The sequence below is a fragment of the Narcine bancroftii genome, chromosome 5 (genome assembly GCF_036971445.1).
Source record: "Narcine bancroftii isolate sNarBan1 chromosome 5, sNarBan1.hap1, whole genome shotgun sequence".
In the NCBI taxonomy this organism is placed as follows: domain Eukaryota; kingdom Metazoa; phylum Chordata; class Chondrichthyes; order Torpediniformes; family Narcinidae; genus Narcine; species Narcine bancroftii.
In genome coordinates, this window is record NC_091473.1 from 37848505 (window position 1) to 37870116 (window position 21612).

Below are 21612 nucleotides of genomic sequence, written 5' to 3' on the forward strand. Positions count from 1 at the left end.
GATTTGGCATGTCATCAAATTATGTATCAAGCATCCATAGACATTATGTGGAAAGTATGCTGACTGGTTGCATCACAACCTGGTTTGGAAACTCGAGTGCCCAGGAGCACAAAAGGCTACAGAAAATAACAAGTCAAGTCCAACTGGGGCACAGACCCCCCCATACATTGAAGACATCCATGCAATGCAACTCAAGAAGGCTGCCAATATCACGAAAGATCCCCAATACCCTGCTCGTAATCTCTTCTCGCTGCTACCTTCAGGCTGAAGTACAGAAGCCTGGCGTAGCTTCAAGAATAGGCTTTGCCCAACAGTTATCAGGTCCTTGAGCCATCCCATACTACCCTAACCCTGAACATGGACTACTGTGGGCCCATCAAAAGATTTGTCTTAACAATTGAAACAGGAGCCAAGGTGCCATTTCAAATTTTTCATGGAGGCGGGTTTTTTTTTCATAAGTAATTTTAATGTCAATTTACTCAATCGAGATCCCATGCCCCTGAGAAAGAAATACTTCAAGGTCAGATTAAAAAGCAGATGTTTTTGATTCTTTTTAAATGTTAATATATTCTTAGGACGATCTGTAGTGCACGACAAAAGGCTTAGTTTTCACATTCCATTTGGCGAGATTGTCAAAGATGAACAGGTGCCGTCCTCTTTCTCCATATCCAAGGCTTTCTGGATAGCTAAGATTCAATTCCAGTTTGATAAGAATAGCAGTAAAATATACTGAATCTTTATCTGCAGCTTTTACACCTTCCATCTTACTATTCTGGCAACACAGAATATTATGTTACTGACACAAAAGCTCCCTGCCATGAATGACCCGTATCTTAGTCATTGTTTAATGCAAGGTTATAAACAAAGCTCTTTAGTCACAACAGGAAGTTTTCTGTGAAGGTTTATCATCATGCAAGATCCAAGTTTAGTCATTTGTTCGCAACCAAGCCATATATGGTGAATGAATTGTTATGCAAAGCATGCAAAGGAATACATCAATTCCTTTCTTCAGCTTTTAAAGAATTTATTGTGTTCTGAGGATGAAAGAGTGCCTCCAAATTCACTGTCATTTTATACAATTTTCTGATGTAAAATTATTTTCTTTCTACTTTGGGCATTGGAGTAAAACCATGGCCATTTTCTTGTTTATTTACAGGAGGTGAACATTTTTTATTTGATTGTGTGAAAGTTTATTGCATGATCTACTTCTAATAATTGAAACCTGCCCAATTTAAATGGACAGAATTCAGAAAAGCTCATATAATTCAAACGTAAGAAGCAGGACTTTCTGATATAGTGTTGTGTATCTGTTGGTGCATTGAAATGACAAAGCTTCTGCAAAAGAACATTCTTCAGTTAAAATCTATCTTTGCCTCCACAGTCTCTCAGTCATTAACCCCTCTCTTTCAATAGCTATTGATCATCACACTTCCTCAGTTAATGACCTCTTCTTTCTCTCCATCAGAAATCACCATCCTCTAATCACTCTCTATCTCCCTCAAAAACTGGGCCAATCCCTCTGCTTGCTTTCTCAGATGTCTGGGTCCTTTTCCTGCTTTGTCATAACAGCCCTCTCCAATCATGTGACATTTAAGAGTCACAATCCATTGCTAGTTCCCTTTATATCACAGCAATACTCCTCCATCTTGTCACTGTCCTCTCAATCATATCCTCTTCCAATGAGTTCTGCCCCTCTCTCAGTCATCTCTCCACTTAACACTTTGATGGAGCATACCTCAGGGCTTTAATTATAATGAATTGGCAAGTACACAGAGATCAGTTGTCTTATAGAACATAGAAAATTACACCACAGAAAGAGGTCCTTCAGCTCACAATGTCTGCACCATATATAGTGCCCAAACTAAACTAAAAGTCTACGGCTTGCATGTGATCCATATCTCCCTATTCGCTGCATCTTCATGCATCTATCTAAAAGCCTCTTAAACACTATAACCCAACCAGCCTCCACCAAAACTTCTGGAAGCCTGTTCCAGACATCCACCATTCCGCACATCTGCTTTAAACTCCCCCCCCCCCCCTACCTTACATGCATGTCCTTTAATTTGTCACATTTTTACCCCAGTAAAAAGATTCTGACTCTCTACCTTGTCTCGTAGTTTATATACTTCTGTCAGTCTCCATATTAAACTAAGTTTCATGTAAATGAAACCTGAGCCCCAATCTTAGGTGGTCCTCAGATTTACATATTTCAGCACAGAAATTAATTCCTGAATGCCTGCATGAATTTGCTTTTAGATCGCCATATTTTAAAATATCATAAATTCATGATTTATTCTACTGAAGGCCATTTGTATTTCTGTCCTTCATTTATCAAGTTGCTACAACTTTACCATTCACGTGAAAATCGTCTCAAAAACTATCACCTCGTTGAATACTGTCCATTGTCGATTCTCTAAAAAAATACACAAATCGATCAAAATCATTTAATTTTTTTAAATAATTTGGGAAAAACTCACGTTTAGCGCTTCAAAGTTTCCTGCTTTCATTCTGCATTTTCCAAACTCTGCTTTTAATTTTTCTTTGCGTCATATGCCCTGAATTTGTTATATGCTGTTTAGAGCTCATTTTCCTTGCAACCTGAATTTCTCTAATCACCCAAAGAAATCCAGCAGCCTACTAAGTTTGTTTTTGTCTAAATGCAGTCTAATCACCTTTAATTTTCCCTATTTTTATCTACTGCCCTATCTAACATTTTTTTTTCCATTTTAATAATTGAACTCTTTACTCTCTCATTGGAATCTACATTTCCCCAGTCAAATAATTTCTAACTTTTCTAAATATTTCTGACCAAGCCGTTTGTGATTTTTTTTTAAAGCTAACTCAAATGATATTATGGTTGCTTTATCTTGAACTTGCTTTTCCCTTTTCTATTCGACGCATAATATTTCTTGGAAATAGATTCAATGGTGCCTTATTGGATAAAAAGTTCGATCAATAGCAGTCTCAACACATTGTCAAAGGCCCCCTTTTTCTTTGCTAATTTTCCCAAATAAATCTTTTGATTATTGAGTGCACCATCGCTATGTATTTATTGCTTATACCTTAATTATCTTTATATTTTGGTGCTACAAAAAATCTCTTGTAAAGGAGCATAGACTTGAGTTTTCATAAAACTTACCTATATCACCCTGTAGCCAACTCCAGAGAACTCACAAGTATTATGTTTCCCTTTGGAGAAGAAATTTATCACCAGTTACTAGTGTTAAACACTCCGTATAGTGGCATCACCACATTGAAATTCATTCCTTTATAGAATACAGATGCAGTGGACAACATGTTACTGCTATATGTAAAGCTCGACCAAACAGGGATGAACCAGGCAATAATATGCTTTCTATATTAATCCATCAAACTACTGTCTTTGTTGTGAAAATACCTGGAACCAACAGCTTTCACAAGCTTGATTAGGTTTCAGTACGTTGATTTTGGAAAATTATTCAGAAGTTACCAACAATGGAAGTAAACTTGGTATTTCCTGCATTATGGTGCTGTTATTGATGAAACAATCCAAATTTGTTAAGGATCTTATTAATCTGCAATCATGTTCTGCATTAAGTTAGCATAAATTTAGTTTGTGATCATTTTTCAAAATGCCTTGAACAATTGTTGTAAGTCATATCTGTAGTTTTCAAATGGGCTTTACCCTTTGGAGCAACGAAGGATGAGAGGTGACTTCCTAAGATTATGAGGGTCATTGATAGGGCAGAAAGCCACTGCCTTTTCCCAGGGTAGCAATGGCTAGAACCAATGGATATCTGTTTCAGGTGAGTGGAGGAAAGTTCCGGTGTGACATCAGCAGTCATTCTTTTTACACAAAGAGTGGTGGCTGTCTGCAATGCATTGCCAGGGCTGGAGGCAGATGCTGATACAAAAAGAATAGTTAAGAGATTCCTAGGTTGGCACATGGATGAAAGAAAATGAAGGGTTATGAGCTATGAATGAGGGAAGTATGAGATTGATCATTCGTTAGTTTGTTTGAATTGGCACACCATTGGGGACTGAAGGGACCACACTGTGTGATGTTGTTCCATGTTCAAATAATGGAGTAAAATTAGCCACTATATTAACTCCCTGGAGAATAGTGGAATGTTCTGAAGCAGAAATTTGCCTTTGGCTGCTGGTGATGAGAAGGTGCAAGAGTATCAATTACTAGTTATACCCACTTTCTGTCATTGAGATTTAATCCAATGGTGCCTGATATTGAAAACACAATTAATTGGCGGCTTACATCTTCACATCTGTCAATTATTGTTACTGTCCAGTGATGAATTCCTCCCTCCATAGATCTAAAATCTTAAAGTAAAACATGAAAATCTGCAGACACCATGGTTGAAGTAAAAACACAAAGCTCTAGAATCGCAGCAGGTCAAACAGTATAGCAAAGGTAAAAATACATAGCCAACATTTCGGACTTGAGCCCTTCATCAAGGTATGGAAAAATGTCGGCAAGCATCCGGACAAAAGAGTGGGGGGGTGGGGTGTGGTCGCAAAAGCAGGAGGTAATAGGTGGAGAAGGGAGGGAGGGGACAGCAGCAAGCGGAGGGAGGAGGGATGGCTAGATGAATAGAGAGGAAAAGTAGGGAGGAGAACTGGAAAGGAGAAGGGAAGAGGGCTGGGGGAAGAGGAGAGTGAGTTACCAGAAACAAGAAAAGTCGATGTTAATGCCATCTGGTTGGAGAGTGCCCAGTCAGAAAATCAGGTGTTGTTCCTCCAATTTAAGGGTGGTGTTGGTGGGATAATCCATAAGGCCATGGGCAGACATGTGAGTGTGGGAATGTGACAGAGAAATGGAATAGTTGGCTTCTGGGAGGTCTCAGTCTCTGGTGCGAATGGAACAAAGGTACTCAGATGAGCGATCTCCCAGTCTTTACCCAGTCTCTCCGATGTAGAGAAGGCCACAAAGGGAGCACCAGATGCAGTAAATCAATCCTGAGGATACACAAATGAAGTGTTGCTTCACTTGAAAGGCCGATTTGGAGCCCCAGACTGTGCTGAGGGAGCAGGTGTAGGTGCAAGTGTAGTCGGCGTGCTGTGCAGTAGATGAAAGATAAAACCATACAGAAGCAATAAGTGAGTTGAACCAACCAACTGATTTTTACTGGAGAGTTTATCAGCACAACACCCATGATCCTTTGCCACCCGACCCCCACCAGGACCATTGTGATGTCAGCCCAGCCTGAGCTTGCACCTCCTTAACCCGATTTGCTTGCAGATCATTGCAGCCCACTACACAAGTATGGCACCTCCTGCAGCCACAGGGGAAGGTGGTGGGGGGAAGGGGAGATTGGTGGGGAGGGATGAGTGCTTGAGGGAGTCACAGAGGGCACAGTCCCTACGGAAGGCAGAGAGGGGAAGATGTGTCTGATAGTGGGATCCTGTAGTAAGTGCCGGAAATTCCAGCGGATAAAGTGTTGGATGCAGAGGCTGGTGGGGTGGTAGGTGAGAATAAGAGGGATAATGCGCTTGTTACATCTGGGGTCAGAGGGGGCCAGGACAGATGAGTGGGAAGTGGAGGAGATGTGGGTGAGGTTTGAGTTGATGGTGGTGAAAGAAGGCAGTCATTTCAGAAGATCTGGACTGGAAGACCTCATCTTGGGAACAGATGCGGTGGAGATGGAGAAATTGAGAGAAGAGCATGGAATCCTTGCAGGGACAGGATGTGGGGAAGTGTAGTCAAGGTAGTTGTTGGAGTTAGTGGCCTTGTAATATATGTCAGTGGAAACCTTTTCTCTCGAGATGGTGACAGAGAGATCCAGGAAGGGGAGAGTGTTGTCAGAGATGTACCAGGTGAGTTTAAGATTGGAGTGGAATTTGACAGCAATGTTGATGAGCTCATCACGGGTGGATGTGGCAGAGCCGATGTAGTCATCAGTATAATGGAGGAAGATTTGAGGGCCATTGCCTGTGCAGGCTTGCAGCATGGATTGCTCCACAAAGTTACAAATAGGCAGGTGTAGCTGGGACCCATGCGGGTACCCATGGCTACTCCTTTGATTTGAAGTGAGACGAGTTAAACCCCATTTTGTATAACATCACTCCAGAACTCGTACATCCTGATGACATTCCTTTCAAGTGATTTACAACAGTTGTATTTGAGCTCCGCTAATCCTCATGTGGAATTCAAGATGCAATAACTTAGGAAGCAACTTTTACTTATTTATTCATGGGATGGGAATATCCCTGTCAATGCCAACATTTATGCTCGATCCCAAGTTGGCTCCTGAACTGTGGAGATAGAAGAAAGAAAATTACATTGGTGGGTCTGAAGTCACAGGTGAGGGCAAGGCAAAGAGAGTAAATCTATTTCCATGAGGAGATTAAAACAAAACTGGTAGTTTCATGGTTAATTTTAGTGAGACTATCTTTTTGTTTGCAAAATGCCAGATTTAATTGCTTGGATTTAAATTTCCCAGCTGCTTCATTGGTTTTTAAATAAATATTGCTACCGGTCCTGCATTTGGTTCAATGTGGTAGAATTTCATCTACTTACTGAGCATTAAATGGATGGTGTTGCACCATCTGCCATTACAGGTTATGGTCAACAATCAGCAATATTAACCTCAATGGAACTGAATATCATGCAAGTTGTTTTATACATGAGTGGTGTCAAGGCTTGAAGATCATTTCTATTTCAAAAGGTCTGCAATGGAAGGAGATGTCAAACATAAAGCCAGAGGAACCCAGAAGAGGAGCACTCATTTTAAAAAAAAGCCAGAATAATTTTATCAGTGATAAGGACAAAGTGCACAATTGGTTAATATTAAAGACCAAACGCAATACATTCCTAAAAAAAAATAACAGGATGTTCACTCAGAAATACTGGATACATTTTATATTAACAGCTGGATATTGTTGACATTAGAATCTGAAGCATCTTTATCTTGGAAAGGCAGCATGTGTAGATAATGGGTGTGTATTGTTATAGCACCAAAAAAAACAATCACGTTACTGATCCCCAATGGATCGTCTGGTTAACAAAGAGTAATTGCGCCATTCAGGCCAAAAAAAAGTTCAGCTTCACTTCTTGGTCTGTGCTAAGTTTACAAATCTGAGGCAGACAAACAATAAGGATTTGTTCTCAGCCAACCAGGACTTCTTGCAGGATTATTTTATCCTCCTGCTATCCTGTTGTGGATGCGGATGTGACATGTAAGTTACAGTGACCCTGCTGGACAAGTGGGCTTCATTCCCAAGCCATAAATTAAAGAGGGAACATTTTATTCATTCCTGGAATTTGGATGAGGTTGAGGAAGGGTGCAGTTTAGGGGCAGGAAATTTTCCTGTATTAAGACTAGGCATACAATCTTTAGAGTTTAGAAGAATAAGATGCAAGTGCAATGAGATGTGCAAAGGTTTGACCTGTCAAAAATGAGCTGACAAAAATATTGTTCTTCCAGAGACCTGTAAACAATGAGTTAATATATACAAGTCACACTAATGAGGATTCACAGTGCAGAGGTTAGGACTAGAAGGTAGAGTCAAATGAAATAACATCCATGTTTTATCAAAAGGTGGATTTAGCTCAGGAAGGCAAATGGCCAACTCTTGCCTCTGTGTTCTGAGGAAAGAAATTAAATTTGGTTTTTACAGATTCCATGTATAAGTTGGAAAATATTACAAAATCACTCAATATGGTTACCATTGCTCTGGAGTAGTGTAATAAATGGCATCAAAAGCACATAACATTGATAAGAAAAAAACATTTTTAGAAGTAGAGAGAGAGAAACCAGTTGGTCTTGGGTACAAATATGTAAACATTTGTCAGACTTTTGATTTACATAATATTATGGGAGCATGCTGGTATGTAAGCGTGTCCAGAAGTCAGGCATTCGTAACCCAAGATCGACCTATATGTTTAATGGCACTTTTAATTTCTTGCCAATATCATCTATGAATGGAATATTAAAGATATCCAGAAAAGAAAAGGACAACAATTGGAAGATTCTACTGAAAAGCAAAACTCAGACACTGAGAATAACTCAGTGTGAATAATTCAGACACTCTACTAATAGCAATTTAGCTTATTGAATGAATAGTATGAATTAATCAATATTTCTGAAAAATAATGAGATGGAACAGCCCTGCTAACATAGTATCATGTGGTGTTCTCCCAAATGGAAGTCTCAAGCCCTGTTGAATAACATGACGATTGATGTAAGTTTTCCTGGGTGCGTAAACTGAGATGTCAGTTCATTGTTCAGCAAAGAATTCTGCATCATGACACCCATTGAGCTGAACTCTCTGAATTTGGGACCACATCTTTATTCTGTGGAGCATCAGTATGACGTATCCCACTGGAAACTACTGCTGCAGCGCACTGAATGCAGTGTGTAAATGACAACTGAGGATCTTGACTGTAACATCTAAAAAATACCAAAATTTATGGCCCAGTTTACTTAAATAATAAATGTATTCAATAAGTATCAAACTTCCTGCAGAGTGCAAAACTGATGTCACGAATGGACACCACAATCACTATTCGGTTTTGCCTAATGCTAGGAGATATTCAGGGTTCACTATACTATTCATATATCTCAATAGTATATTGATGGTTAATAGAAGTTTTAAACGGCACATGGTGATAACATTGCTTTTATATCTCTGTGTTACTTGGGAAGCTTCTTAAATAACTTAGAGATGCAAGATTCAAATAACAAGAGACTTTACTTACTGAAGCCTTCCACCATCTCAAGAAACTGTTCACACACACACACACACACACACACACACACACACACACACACACACACACACACACACACACACACACACACACTCATATACATACGCTCCAAGTTGTGCATTTCAGTTACTACAGTGAGAAAGGTGTATTCTTACACGGTTACAAAATAGTTCATATTATCCTGACTGTATAACATCCCTCCTTCTCAAGAAAAATTTATTGTTCTTTATCATTTTCTTTCCAGTGCAACTTAATTAACTGAACTTGTACACTATTTACACAACTATTTTTAAATAGCTCATATTGATATCGCACTGGCGGCATTATGTTGCTTCGCCAACTTGTGGATTTTATCCAGCTTCATCTTTAGGTTAAATATCGTAGGCTTGTTCTTGATTGTCCTCTGTATTTGAAGCCTTGTGTGCAACTCACTTCCTTCTTTCATCTCACCCGACATCTCGTGAAGGTGTATGGATTCTATGTCCAATATCCGGGTGTCGGAGTCCTCATTGTTGTTTCCTTTTATGTGGTGGATCTTTTCTTTTTTATTCACTGGTATTATTATTTTCTTCATACCAGACTTTGACATCTTCACCCAGTGGTTTGTTTTACCGCAAGCTCTACATTGAGAACCATATACAGAGTATTTGTTTTGGTTATCGAAGAGGTGTTGTCTGCCACACTTCCTCCAGGTCTTGGGGGGTTGCACTTTTCTGATTGTGTTCTTTATAGCATCAACCTTTCCTTCTCTTTGCTGTGGGTGGGTCTGCATAGATAGGGATTTCATTTGCATCTTCAAGGCTTCGAAGGCTCTGGCTGTGTCTGTAGCTTCGGCCAGCTTCAAGCTATCCTTCCCTATAACAAACTTTTGCACTTCGAGATGGGTACTCCCCCATATTAGTTGATCAACTAATCTTTCCTCTATATCCTTAAATCTACATTTTGCAGCAACAATTTTTAGTCTCGTGAGGAAGTTATCAACAGTTTCATCAGTCTCTTGTATTAAGCTTTAAAATTCATAGCATTTAATTCTATAATTAAACCTGGGTTCAAGGTGAGAAGCAAACTGCAAATATTTTCTCTGGTTCATTTTTCTCCACCTCTGTAAGCTTCCAGCTATTAAATAAGTCAAGGCCTCACTCCCCTGTCCAGAGAAGAGTATAACTGACCTTCTCCTCTACTGTTGCATTTTTTTAAATAACTTTTGAATGCTAAATTGCACTTCTGCTGAAACTTTTTAAATGATTCAACACTGTCTTCAGCCTTCCAGTCCATCACTGGTGAACTGCTGTTGCTCCAGCCATTTTTTCAGTAATGTTTTTTTCTCTTCTTCCCCTTCGTTTTTCAGTGACTTTAAAACAATTGTATGGCTTTAGTCCTGTTCTCTTATACTGCTGCCACCATGTTATGTCTCTGTGTTACTTGGGAGGCTTCTTAAATAACAAGATTCAAATAACAGAAGAGACTTTACTTACTGATGCCTTCCACCATCTCAGGAAACTCTTTACACACACTCATATACATTTAAATATGCCCCGTAGTGATGCAATACAGTTACTACAGTGAGAAGGGTGTATTCTTACACGGTTACAAAATATTTCACATTGTCCTGTCTATATAACAATTGCCATTTGGGAATAAAGTCCAGGAAGCCTGGTGCTTAATCAAGATACAGAATCAGAAAATACAGAATATCCAAGGCCATGTAATATCTATGCATATGGAACCCATGGAATCTAAACAATAGGAAAATGTCTTTTCAGACACAAGAGGCTCTTATATAATGTGTGACTAACCAATCATAAATGCTGTAGATAGTTAAACACTGCATATAATTCTCAGCCTGGTCTCAAAACATAATTATGTGGCTCTTCAGAAGTCTATGGATTTTTTAAAATATATATATACTGGTTGGCAAATGTTAGTCAAACATCGCAGCACATTATAAATTCTGTGTAATCTTATGTTGGAGTTCAGTACTACAGCTGATGCTCACACATGGCTGAACATGTTGATCAGGAGCAGGAAGGAATTCTAAAAATGTAATCCAAAGTGATCATATCATTCTTACAGGTTAATTTACATGGTTAATTTCTTTTGACTGTTGTCACAATTCCATACATGTTTGATATTTCCATCGTTACTTCAGTTTCAAAAAGACTGCAAGGAGTGGTACTGTAGGAGCTGAGAAAAAAAAATTCTTGACTTCATAGCTGAAGTTTATTGCATAAACCATGCACTAGAGTTAAGTTTACTCCAAGAGATGGTTCAATTAGTAGGTGTTCTCTGCCACGCTATGTGACTGAGACAATTAGCAGATGACATAGAAAACAGGACAAGTTGGTGGAAGGGAGAAGAGAAAGCAGCCCATAATATGGAGCCAGGGGCCTTATCCAGCCACATTCTCAGGGAGAACTTCTCCATAAAGCCTTGTGTGGAATAGTGAATGAGAGATTCATGCTTCAAGAGGCATATTTTCACTGCAGCCCGCAACCGGTGCAGGCACAGTTGCAAGCTCAAGGAGGCACAGCATCACGTGGCCAGTCATAGTGGCAATGAACATTTGAGTTTCTGGCTTCTTCCTGGTTGAACCTGGAGATGTGTGAAACTTCTTGCAGTCTGCCATTGCACAAGTCACACAGGCTCTTTATTCCAGGAGAGTTAATTATGTTTCATTTTCCCTTGGCAGATACTAGCAGGCAGACAGAGCAACAGCTTTCACTCAAGTCACATCCTACTTGTGACAGGATGCCACTGGCTGCATACACATCACTTTTCAGGCCCCATTGCCAAATCTACTCTGCACATGAACAAATGGAGCTTCCATTCCCTTGACATCCAGCTAAACCATAAAGTGAGACCCATTGGTCCTGGCATCTATTCTGATATCTTTATTCTGTAGAATCACACCTCACCAGCTGTCTTTGAGACAGCACAGCAGACTGAAGGGGGATAGCTTGTTGAAAGCTATTCACTGATGATGTGACTCATGGACAGTTGGGAAACACACATTGAGAACCATCTTGCTGCATGAAATCAGAAGAGACACAACCCTGTGTTGATATAATGCTCTTACTGCCTGCACATGTCCTGTGGTAGGTAGCAGAAGAGGAGTGAAAGTTTCATAGAAGCCTGTGACTTGTTTCATTATCTTGGGGAGACAGTCCTTGCTGCTGGCTGCAAAATGAACAACTAAAGAGAAAGTGCAGTAGAAAGAGAAGGGAGGGGAAATAAAATCCCCTTCACCCCTTTTGTCCAAGAACAACCAACCCAAGTTTGATACCAGCAACCCCAAATTCTCAATCACAAAGAACCCATAATGTTCCTAGTTTGGGTCCAAAGAATACATAAAGGCCAAGACAAAGTAAGCATTCCAAATTGAATTTACAATTAAATGATGATAAATTGCAACCAGATGCCATTATTATTGTCTTGTCCAATTTCTGTTAACCTCTCACACTTTCCCTCTGTCTCCCTTGTTCCAGCTCCACATTCTCTTCCCTTCCTTCTATCAGAGAGCTATCTTTCTCTTAACGCTTTTCCCTCTCTCCCATCATCTATGAGCTCCTTTCCCCTCCTACCTGCACCCAGCTGTCATTTTTAGCCTGTGCCTCTCCCCTTTCTCCTATTCACCTTCAACCACCTTATTTAGGCATCCACCTGATTTTCAGCACTCCTGAAGAGGGCTTATTGTGCTTGCATGTTTGTGTTATATGTTACTGGTAGCAGGGCTGTGGGACAGAGAAAAAAGATAAATGGAGACAAAATGATGAGAGGCAAAAATGGCTTGTCCTGCTACAGTCAGAACGAAAGCTAGAGTTATTCAAAGGTGAAGAACTCAATACGAGTCTAGAATCACTGTCAAATTCTCCAACTATAGAGACCTGTTTGATGTATGATTGCCAGGATCCAGTCATTCTTTGGGTAGGGACTTTCTAATTCATAGCAGAAATGCAGGAAAGTTTAACTCCATTATGATTAATTTTCTGAAAGCGGATCAAATTTGTAAGCAGGTACTGTATAGTAAAAAAGAGGACCTAATCAATTTTCTGTAGTGACTAACATGAACTGCATTAAACTCATTTTCAATAGAATAGCTCTGGATTTCACAAAGGGTTACAATTTCTTGGAATTTTCTTTAAATGTACAGTATACTGGTTCTACTTCTTCATCATTCTACTGGTTAACAAGTACACAGGACTGTCCAGGTGCACTGTTGTACAGGTGTCTCTGAAGGACTATTTATGGCTTTTCTTTCTTTTATTGTTGAAGGTGCTGGACAATGTTAGTGGTGCCTCTGTGTGCCTTTATCGTAGGAAAAGGTTGACAAATGTTGTGTATTGTTACATTTTGTGTATTAGTTCAAGAGGCTAAAGAATCTTAATCTTTGTCATAGCATGGAACTCAACCTCTTTTTTTAAATTTTTTTTTATTTTTCACACTATGAACCATACTAACCAAAATACACAATATACACATTGTCATTTTCTCCCCTTTTTCCCCCCTCCCTTCCCTCCCTCCTTCACCACCCCCCCCCCCCACCCACTCAACGTTCAACCTATATGATACATTAAACCCATTAAACAATGTCATCACACAATGAAAATAAACAAGAAATTTGTGTCTTCTACTTTTACATACTGGGTCAGTTCATTTCGTCTTCTTCTCCTGTCATTTTAGGCAGTGGAGGTCCGCGGTAGGATTTCTCTGTGGTGTTCCATGTACGGTTCCCAAATTTGTTCGAATACTGTGATGTTATTTCTTAAATTATATGTTATTTTTTCCAATGGAATACATTTATTCATTTCTATGTACCATTGCTGTATTCTCAGGCTATCTTCTAATTTCCATGTTGATGTAATACATTTTTTTGCTACAGCTAAGGCTATCATAATAAATCTTTTTTGTGCTCCATCCAAATTGAGTCCAAGTTCTTTACTTCTTATATTACTTAGAAGAAAGATCTCTGGATTTTTTGGTATGTTGCTTTTTGTGATTTTATTTAATATCTGGTTTGGATCTTCCCAAAACTTTTCCACTTTCTCACATGGCCAAATTGCATGTACTGTTGTTCCCATTTCCTTCTTACAATGAAAACATCTGTTTGATACTGTTGGGTCCCATTTATTTAACTTTTGGGGTGTGGTGTTTCGCCTGTGTAACCAATCATATTGTATTATGCGTAACCTCGTGTTTATTGTATTTCCCATAGTTCCGGAGCATAGCTTTTCCTATGTTTTATTCTTTATCTTTATGTTTAGATCTTGTTCCCATTTTTGTTTGGGTTTACAGCTTGTTTCCTTGTTCACTTTCTCTTGCAGTTTGATGTACATGTTTGTTAAGAGAAAAGGGATCAAAAGAATAGAAAATTGTTTTTCGGGAAATAAATGATTATCTTTTGAATAAATGAAGGACAAATACGGTATAACTCACAGTACAATGTTTGCATGCCACCAACTGAAAACCTTCTTGATGGACAAATTGGGAAGCAGACTAAGGTTACCAGAAGGAAGCAATTTTGAATATGTGATTACAGACGCAATGATAATTAAAAGATTTATAATGAACTCAATCTCATTTTAATCTTGAACTTTAGGAGCTGACCTGTTTCTCTTTTGAACTGAACATTGAATTCTGTTGAACTGTGACTGCTGTTTGATAAATGACCTGCTCATCATTTGGCTGTTGGTTATATCTAGCTCCAGACCGCAGAGCCCACCTCACTGACAAAAGGCAAAGGAGGAAAAACCCAACACCCAACCCCAACCAACCAATTTTCCCCTGCAACCGCTGCAATCGTGTCTGCCTGTCCCGCATCGGACTTGTCAGCCACAAACGAGCCTGCAGCTGACGTGGACTTTTTACCCCCTCCATAAATCTTCGTCCGCGAAGCCAAGCCAAAGAAGAATATCTAGCTCCATTGTTCAGTCTGTCAGCCCTTTGTTGGTTGGTGTGGCTGGACCCTGAAATTATTGAAACCAGCAGGCAGAATAAATCTGGCACGTTGCTTAGTTTAAAATCAGATTATGCAGGCAACTATCATGATCCCTGTTTTCAGGGGCCATTGAGTTTACTCCCACATATTACTAAATGCTTTTTGACCTCCCATGATCCATCCATATTGAATGATTACAGTTTCTACCGTCTTTTTGGGATTGAAAGAATACACTATGATAATGTCTCCAAGTTCACAATTGCATTCCAAAGCATTAACTAATCATATGTAGAGCAATAAATAGTTAATCAAATGTAAAATAAGCAAAATTTACCAATGATAGGAGTAAGAAGATAAAATGGCAAAATCCTTAGAACATTATGTTACGTGAATGCACATGCGCGCGTAACATCATAAAAGGAGTTACATTCCTATTACATGTTTAGTTTGACGCCATCTTGATCAGAATAAAGAGTGCTTACTCTTTTTCTTGTGCAAGGTGATTCTTTAAGAGAAATTGATGACAGAATTGGCAACAAGGATCAAAACAAAAAATTGTACTCTCAGGATGACAGAATCAGAATCTGCGAGATTTCAAGTAAAGTGGACGTTGGAGGTAAGAATTTTGCAGCGAAAGCAACGACCAGGACAATGTCAAGCTGCAATGGGATGAAAGCACGTGTTTGTCAACAGTGAAAAAGAAGTAGACAACAAAAGAATGAGAATGGTGGAAGGACATTTTGGGGAATATAGAGAGACTGAAGACTAGTATGATTATGTAGATGTTTGATATGTACTGCATTGCCCATGATGTGAGGGATACTGACACCTGCAGTAAAAAACAGGTGTCTTTTTTGAGTGATGTTGGGAGCAGAACATACAGTCTGAACAAGACTCTATATGGCACTGGTAAAACGACATACCAAGTCTTATAAAGAGTTATGTGACCTTGTTGGAGATCATCTATCCCCAAAACCAATAGTAATCGCTGAAAGGCACAAATTCTATACCAGAAAGTAAAAGACTGGCAAAATAGTTAGCCAATATTTGGTCGAATTGCCTAAGTTGTCCGAGACATGTAGTTTTGGTAACTTCTGGTTGAGACTTTGAGAGACAGATTGGTGATTGATTTGGTGGACCATTACGCCCAACAATGATTGTTGAGTTCCAAAAATACGTACAGTGACAAACTCTTTGTGTGTTTCCATTTTCAAGTTAAACTGTGTGGTATCTATAGTTACAATTATTAGTTGAAATTATGCTTAAATTTTCTGTAGTATTTACAAGTATTAGCATATTTAAACTTTATACTTATTTACAAGTAAGCACAAAATATATTTTGAGGGGGGAGGAGTGTTATGGGAACGTGCATGCATGCATTATGTCATAAAAGGAATTACATTCGTATTGTGTGTTCAGTTAGATGCCATCTTGATCAGAATAAAGAGTGCTTACTGTTTCTCTCATGTGAGGCGATTCTTTAAGAGAAATACATGGCACGTTGCAGCATAGAAAAAGGTTCATCTAGTTCAAAGTTCAGTTCAAAATTCAAAAATATTCTGTGCCAATCTAATTACTCTGCCTAATTCCATCAACCTGCACCAGGATCATAACCCTCCCATCCATGTACCTACCAATCTTCTCTTAAATAGTGGAATTCAACCTGAGTCCACCACCTCTGCTGACCTGCTGAGTTTCTCCAGCATTGTGATTTTACTTCAACCACGGTGTCTACAGATTTTCGTGTTTTACTTCTGACCTCTGCTGGCTACTTGTTTCACACTCTCGCTACCCTCTGAGTGAAGAAGTTTCCTTAATGTCCCCCTTAACCCATTTCTTCTAGTGCTGTTCTCACCAACCTCAGTGGGTAAAGCCTGATTGCATTTACCTTATCTATGCCCCTCATAATTTTGTAGTGCTTTGTCAAATCCCTCCTCATTCTCCAACACTCCATGGAATAAAGTCCTAACCTATTCAACCTTTCACTATAACTCAGCTCTTCAAATCTCAGCAATATCCTTGTAAATTTCCCTAAAATGTTCTAAAAGCTCTTTTCACAGCCAACTTTGTTTCTGCACTTATAATTGGAAACATAGATAATACAAACCTTCGTTTAAAGAGACTGATTGTACTTATCTGATCAAAATTTATTTTGATCATAAAAATCTCTGCTTTCCACTGAAGGCAGCACCTTATTGAGAAGTAAAGGTTTCAAGTTCATACAGGTTCGCAGGCATCACTGCCAGGCAAAATTTTCACATGCCACAGCTCGTAACATACTGCTTTTGGGGAAAAATGCTCAAAGAATTTTAATGAAACTTAGAAAATGTGGATTGAGGCTTACTGTTGGAGTAAAATATCTTGCGAATGATATAGCCCAAAGAAACAGGTAAAAGAACTACAAATTAAATTGTTCGGATTAATTATCAGAATTATCTGACTTGAATCTTCCATTATCCTCAGTCATTGCTTGAAATAGGACAATTTCTGTAGAATCTCTTTCTCTCTGTTTGAAATGTCTTTGAAAAAGTTGTTGAGTGAAGATTCCATAATTCACCTTTCGATTACCAGCTCTTGTCTCAACCCTCATTCTCACTGGCTTTATACTGCCTATCCTCCCTCTATTCTCTCAGTCCTGGTGTAGGGTCTCAACCCAAACTGCCGGCTATCGTGCCTCCTCAGATGCTGCGTGAAATGCTGAGCTCCTTCACAGTTCATTGTTTTTAATTTGAACTATCCAAATATGAATCCAATAATTGTATACCAGAGTAAAAAATGGTCTGGTTTGCAGAATTTTTACTTTGCATCATCTGATTATAATTTTTACCATCCCATCATTTTTACTTTTGCTTTTAAAAAGTCAATTGACCTGACAAACCCATAGCAATAATATTGGTTTTATTATGGTTATCCATTGTTGAAGATGTTTTCCTTACTTGATTTCACTGTGTGTATTTTTCCAATATTGTGCTCACAGTGGTAGCGGATTATTTATTATCTTGTCCAATGTAAGAGACAATTGTTTGGAATTTCCTGAATTACCTACATGGGGAAATTATACTGACATTACATGGAAATTTACCTCTGTCTTGCCAGATGGAAATTTTTAGTTTGTGCCTGATTGAAAACATTGGGAAATTGGAATCAAGCTGCAGAAACATTAAATTACTCATTCATTGGTTAACCGCTGTACGTTAATCTATTCTGCATAAGGCTGCTACAGCAGGACACTGTTGCAAATATGAATGAAACCAAAGTGAATTTGTCTGATTCTGAGTGGGACTTACTTGAAAATTTCTTCCACGTAACCTTCTGTCTCATTTGCAAGGAATGTGGCAAAAAAAATCTGTTTGAATATTCTGTTAAAAAACTACCTTGCAACGCATATTAGAAGGTTTCAGCTTGCATTAATATAATTTGCTTATTGTGGTTCAAGCCCATATTCTCAGGGCATGTGTTCATTATATGCTGATATCTGTTAAAATTTTCACAGAATAAGCACTTAAAGGTGATCTCACAGAGAACGGACCAAGTATTCACAAAAGGGAATGCCACTGACTATTGTTCTTTTAAAGGGGGATTTGACTTTATAAAAATTGTAGATTAAAGCAATGTTCATGATGCCTGAACCTGAAGTACGCAGTGGAAAAAAATTGCTACTCAGAGAAGTGTTTGTACTCAGTGAAGTCCTGTGCAGTTACTACTCACAAGATACATTTGCGTATCTCTGCGTCCAATCAAAATGACCCAAGCTAAACATTATTCACAATGTATTTTCTGATCTTTGCCGAACCCAGGTATTTTTTATAAAATTTGGCAAGGATCAGGTGAGTATTAAGCCTGGAAAGATTAAAAGCCTGCACCAGCATTAAATGGCATTAAATTAAATATCACCATCCATTGCCACAGCCATTCTGTGCCTGTGCAGCGTTGCAGTCCTTGAAAAGCAGAAAGTTCATCATATACTGAGCCTTCTTACTAGCAGACAGCCTTCTAGTCTTCTTTGTTGGAGAGCATCCAATGGAAATGACACTCCCATGCTCTTCGCCCAACGGCTTCCATCTGACACATGACGTATGGCTGCACAAGATATATGCATTCACTGCAGTTCTATTCTCATGCTTTCTTTCCGAAACCATCACCAGACACAAAAAAGAGAAAGAAAGGAACACAGTGATTGGTAATTGTTAGAAGGTGGCTGCTCTAGCAATGTAATTATCACCATATACAGACAGCACAGAACAGACCAGTTTGCCCCTACTAGTCCATGCCAGAACAAATCCCTACCCTCCTAGTCCCACTGACCAGCACCTGGTCCATACCCCTTCAATCCTCTCCCCTCCATGTAATTATCCAGTCTTTCCTTCAATGTAAATAACATCCTTGCTTCAACCACCTCTGCTGGAAGCTTATTCCACATCCCAACCACCCTTTGCGTGAAGAAATTTCCCCTCATAATTTTCCCCCTGAAATTGATGTGGATAATTGGCTGAATAAAGTGAAATAAGGTATCTAGAATAACGGGGAGGACGCCATGAATATGGGATATTTGTGCATAGCAGGTCCATGATAATAGAGGGTTATTTGAACCAATTGTTAAGGAAAGACCAAATGATTTTTTTAAAAGAAAGTAAGCATCAAATCTAATCTACCATATATTTACCCAGCAGTTTTATGATATGTTGTTTGAGTTATTTGTGCACTTTGATAACACCTTCCATTACTTTGTTACGTGGCGATGGTCAATGTGGCAGGCACCAAGAGATTTCTTTAGACAGTCCTTGTACCTCTTCTCTGGTGCACCTCTGTCTCGGTGGCCAGTGGAGAGCTCGCCATATAACACGATCTTGGGAAGGCGATGGTCCTCCATTCTGGAGACGTGACCTACCCAGCGCAGTTTGATCTTCAGCAGCGTGGATTCGATGCTGTCGGCCTCTGCCATCTCGAATACTTCGATGTTGGAGATGAAGTCGCTCCAATGAATGTTGAGGATGGCGTGGAGACAACGCTGGTGGAAGCATTCTAGGAGCCGTAGGTGATGCCGGTAAAGGACCCATGATTCAGAGCCGAACAGGAGTGTGGGTATGACAACGGCTCTGTATACGCTAATCTTTGTGAGGTTTTTCAGTTGGTTGTTTTTCCAGACTCTTTTGTGTAGTCTTCCAAAGGCACTATTTGCCTTGGCGAGTCTGTTGTCTATCTCGTTGTCGATCTTTGCATCCGATGAAATTGTGCAGCCAAAGTAGGTAAACTGGTTGACCATTTTGAGTTTTGTGTGCCCAATAGAGATGTGGGTAGGCTGGTAGTCATGGTGGGGAGCTGGCTGATGGAGGACCTCAGTTTTCTTCAGGCTGACTTCCAGGCCAAACATTTTGGCAGTTTCCGCAAACCGTGCAACTTGGCGTCTCACAGTTCGGCAGGCAGCAACCTCCTTTGAAGAAGACCGCAGAGCCCACCTCACTGTCAAAAGACAAAGGAGGAAAAACCCAACACCCAACCCCAACCAACCAATTTTCCCTTGCAACCGCTGCAACCGTGTCTGCCTGTCCCGCATCGGACTCGTCAGCCACAAACAAGCCTGCGGCTGACGTGGACATTACCCCTCCATAAATCTTCGTCCGCGAAGCCAAGCCAAAGAAGAAAGAAAAGAAGAGAGGCCAATATATTACTATTACTGCAATAACTTGTTTTGAGGTTTAACTAGTTCTTGAGTATTACTGTTAGATTTTGTCTGGTTCAATGGGATTTGTTGCATCCAGTGGAATCAACCAAATTTTGGTTTCACATTGAATAGGCCAGAGACTGGTTTCTGTGACACTGGTGATCTCAGGAGAAAGGCAAGATGGATCATCTATTTGGCACTTCTGACTGAATGTGGTCATGAATGCTTTAACTTTGTCTTTATCATTCACAAATTGGGCCTCACTATTATTGAGGATTCTTGAACATTCTTACTGTAAGCTGTTTAATTGTACATCACCATTCCTAACAACAATTAAAAATTTGTGCTGACCAACATACTAAAGTTTTCACGGATATCTTCAATATCTCACTCTAGTAGGTGTTGTACCCACCTGTTTCAAACAGGCATCAATCAATCAACAGGGCCCAAGAAGAGTGCAGTAACCTGCCTTAATGACTATCAACCAGAATCACTTACATCAACAGTGATGGTGTTTTGAAAGGCTGGGGGGTGAAGCCTGTTTGAGCAGTGATATAGATCCATTTCAGTTTGCCTATCATAGGAACAAGTCTATGGCGGATGCCAACTCACTGGCTCTACACCAAGCCCTGGAACAGTTAGACAGTAAAGATGCATACATCAGGATGCTCTTTATTGATTACAGTTTGGTATTTAATCCCCTCAAAACTGATCAGCAAACTCCAAGACCTAGGAGTTAACACCCCACTCTCTAATTGGATCATCGATTTCCTCACCTCCAGACCACAATCAGAGAAGACTGGCAAGAACTTCTCTTCCACAATTTCCTTCAGTACCAGAGCACCACAGGGCGGTTTCCTTAGTCCCCTGCTCTACTCACTTTACAGCCACAACTGTATGGCTCAGTATGACAATAACACCATCTACAAATTTGCCAATTATACCATGGTCGTGGGTTGTATAAAGGAGGGAGATGAGTCAGCGTGCAGGAAGGAGATTGAAAACTTGGCTGAATGGTGCATCAATACAAACTTGCACTCAGTGTCACCAAAACCAAGGAGCTGATTGTTGACTTCAGGAAAGGAAAAACAGAGGTGTACAATCCAGTGGTCACTGGGGGATCAGAGATGGAGAATGTGAGCAAATGTAAGTTCTTGGGAGTCACTATCTCAGTGGATCTTTCCTAGACTCAGTACATAGTGAAGAAAGCACGTCAGCACCTCTACTTCCTCAGGTGTTTGCAGATATTTGGTGACATCAGAAATCCTGGCAAATTTCTGGAGTGGAAAGTGTGTTGACCTGCTGCATCAC

At 39.6% G+C, this 21612-nt stretch overlaps 1 long non-coding RNA gene across 1 annotated transcript; it reads right to left on the minus strand.

The window, feature by feature from the left end:
* Positions 1 to 580: 580 nt before the first annotated feature.
* LOC138763273 (uncharacterized) lies at positions 581 to 5098 on the minus strand. The gene is made up of 3 exons (XR_011357464.1): positions 4893 to 5098; positions 3140 to 3189; positions 581 to 686 (listed from the first exon to the last, which is right to left on the minus strand). It is a non-coding gene; the product is annotated as an uncharacterized lncRNA (long non-coding RNA).
* Positions 5099 to 21612: the final 16514 nt, after the last annotated feature.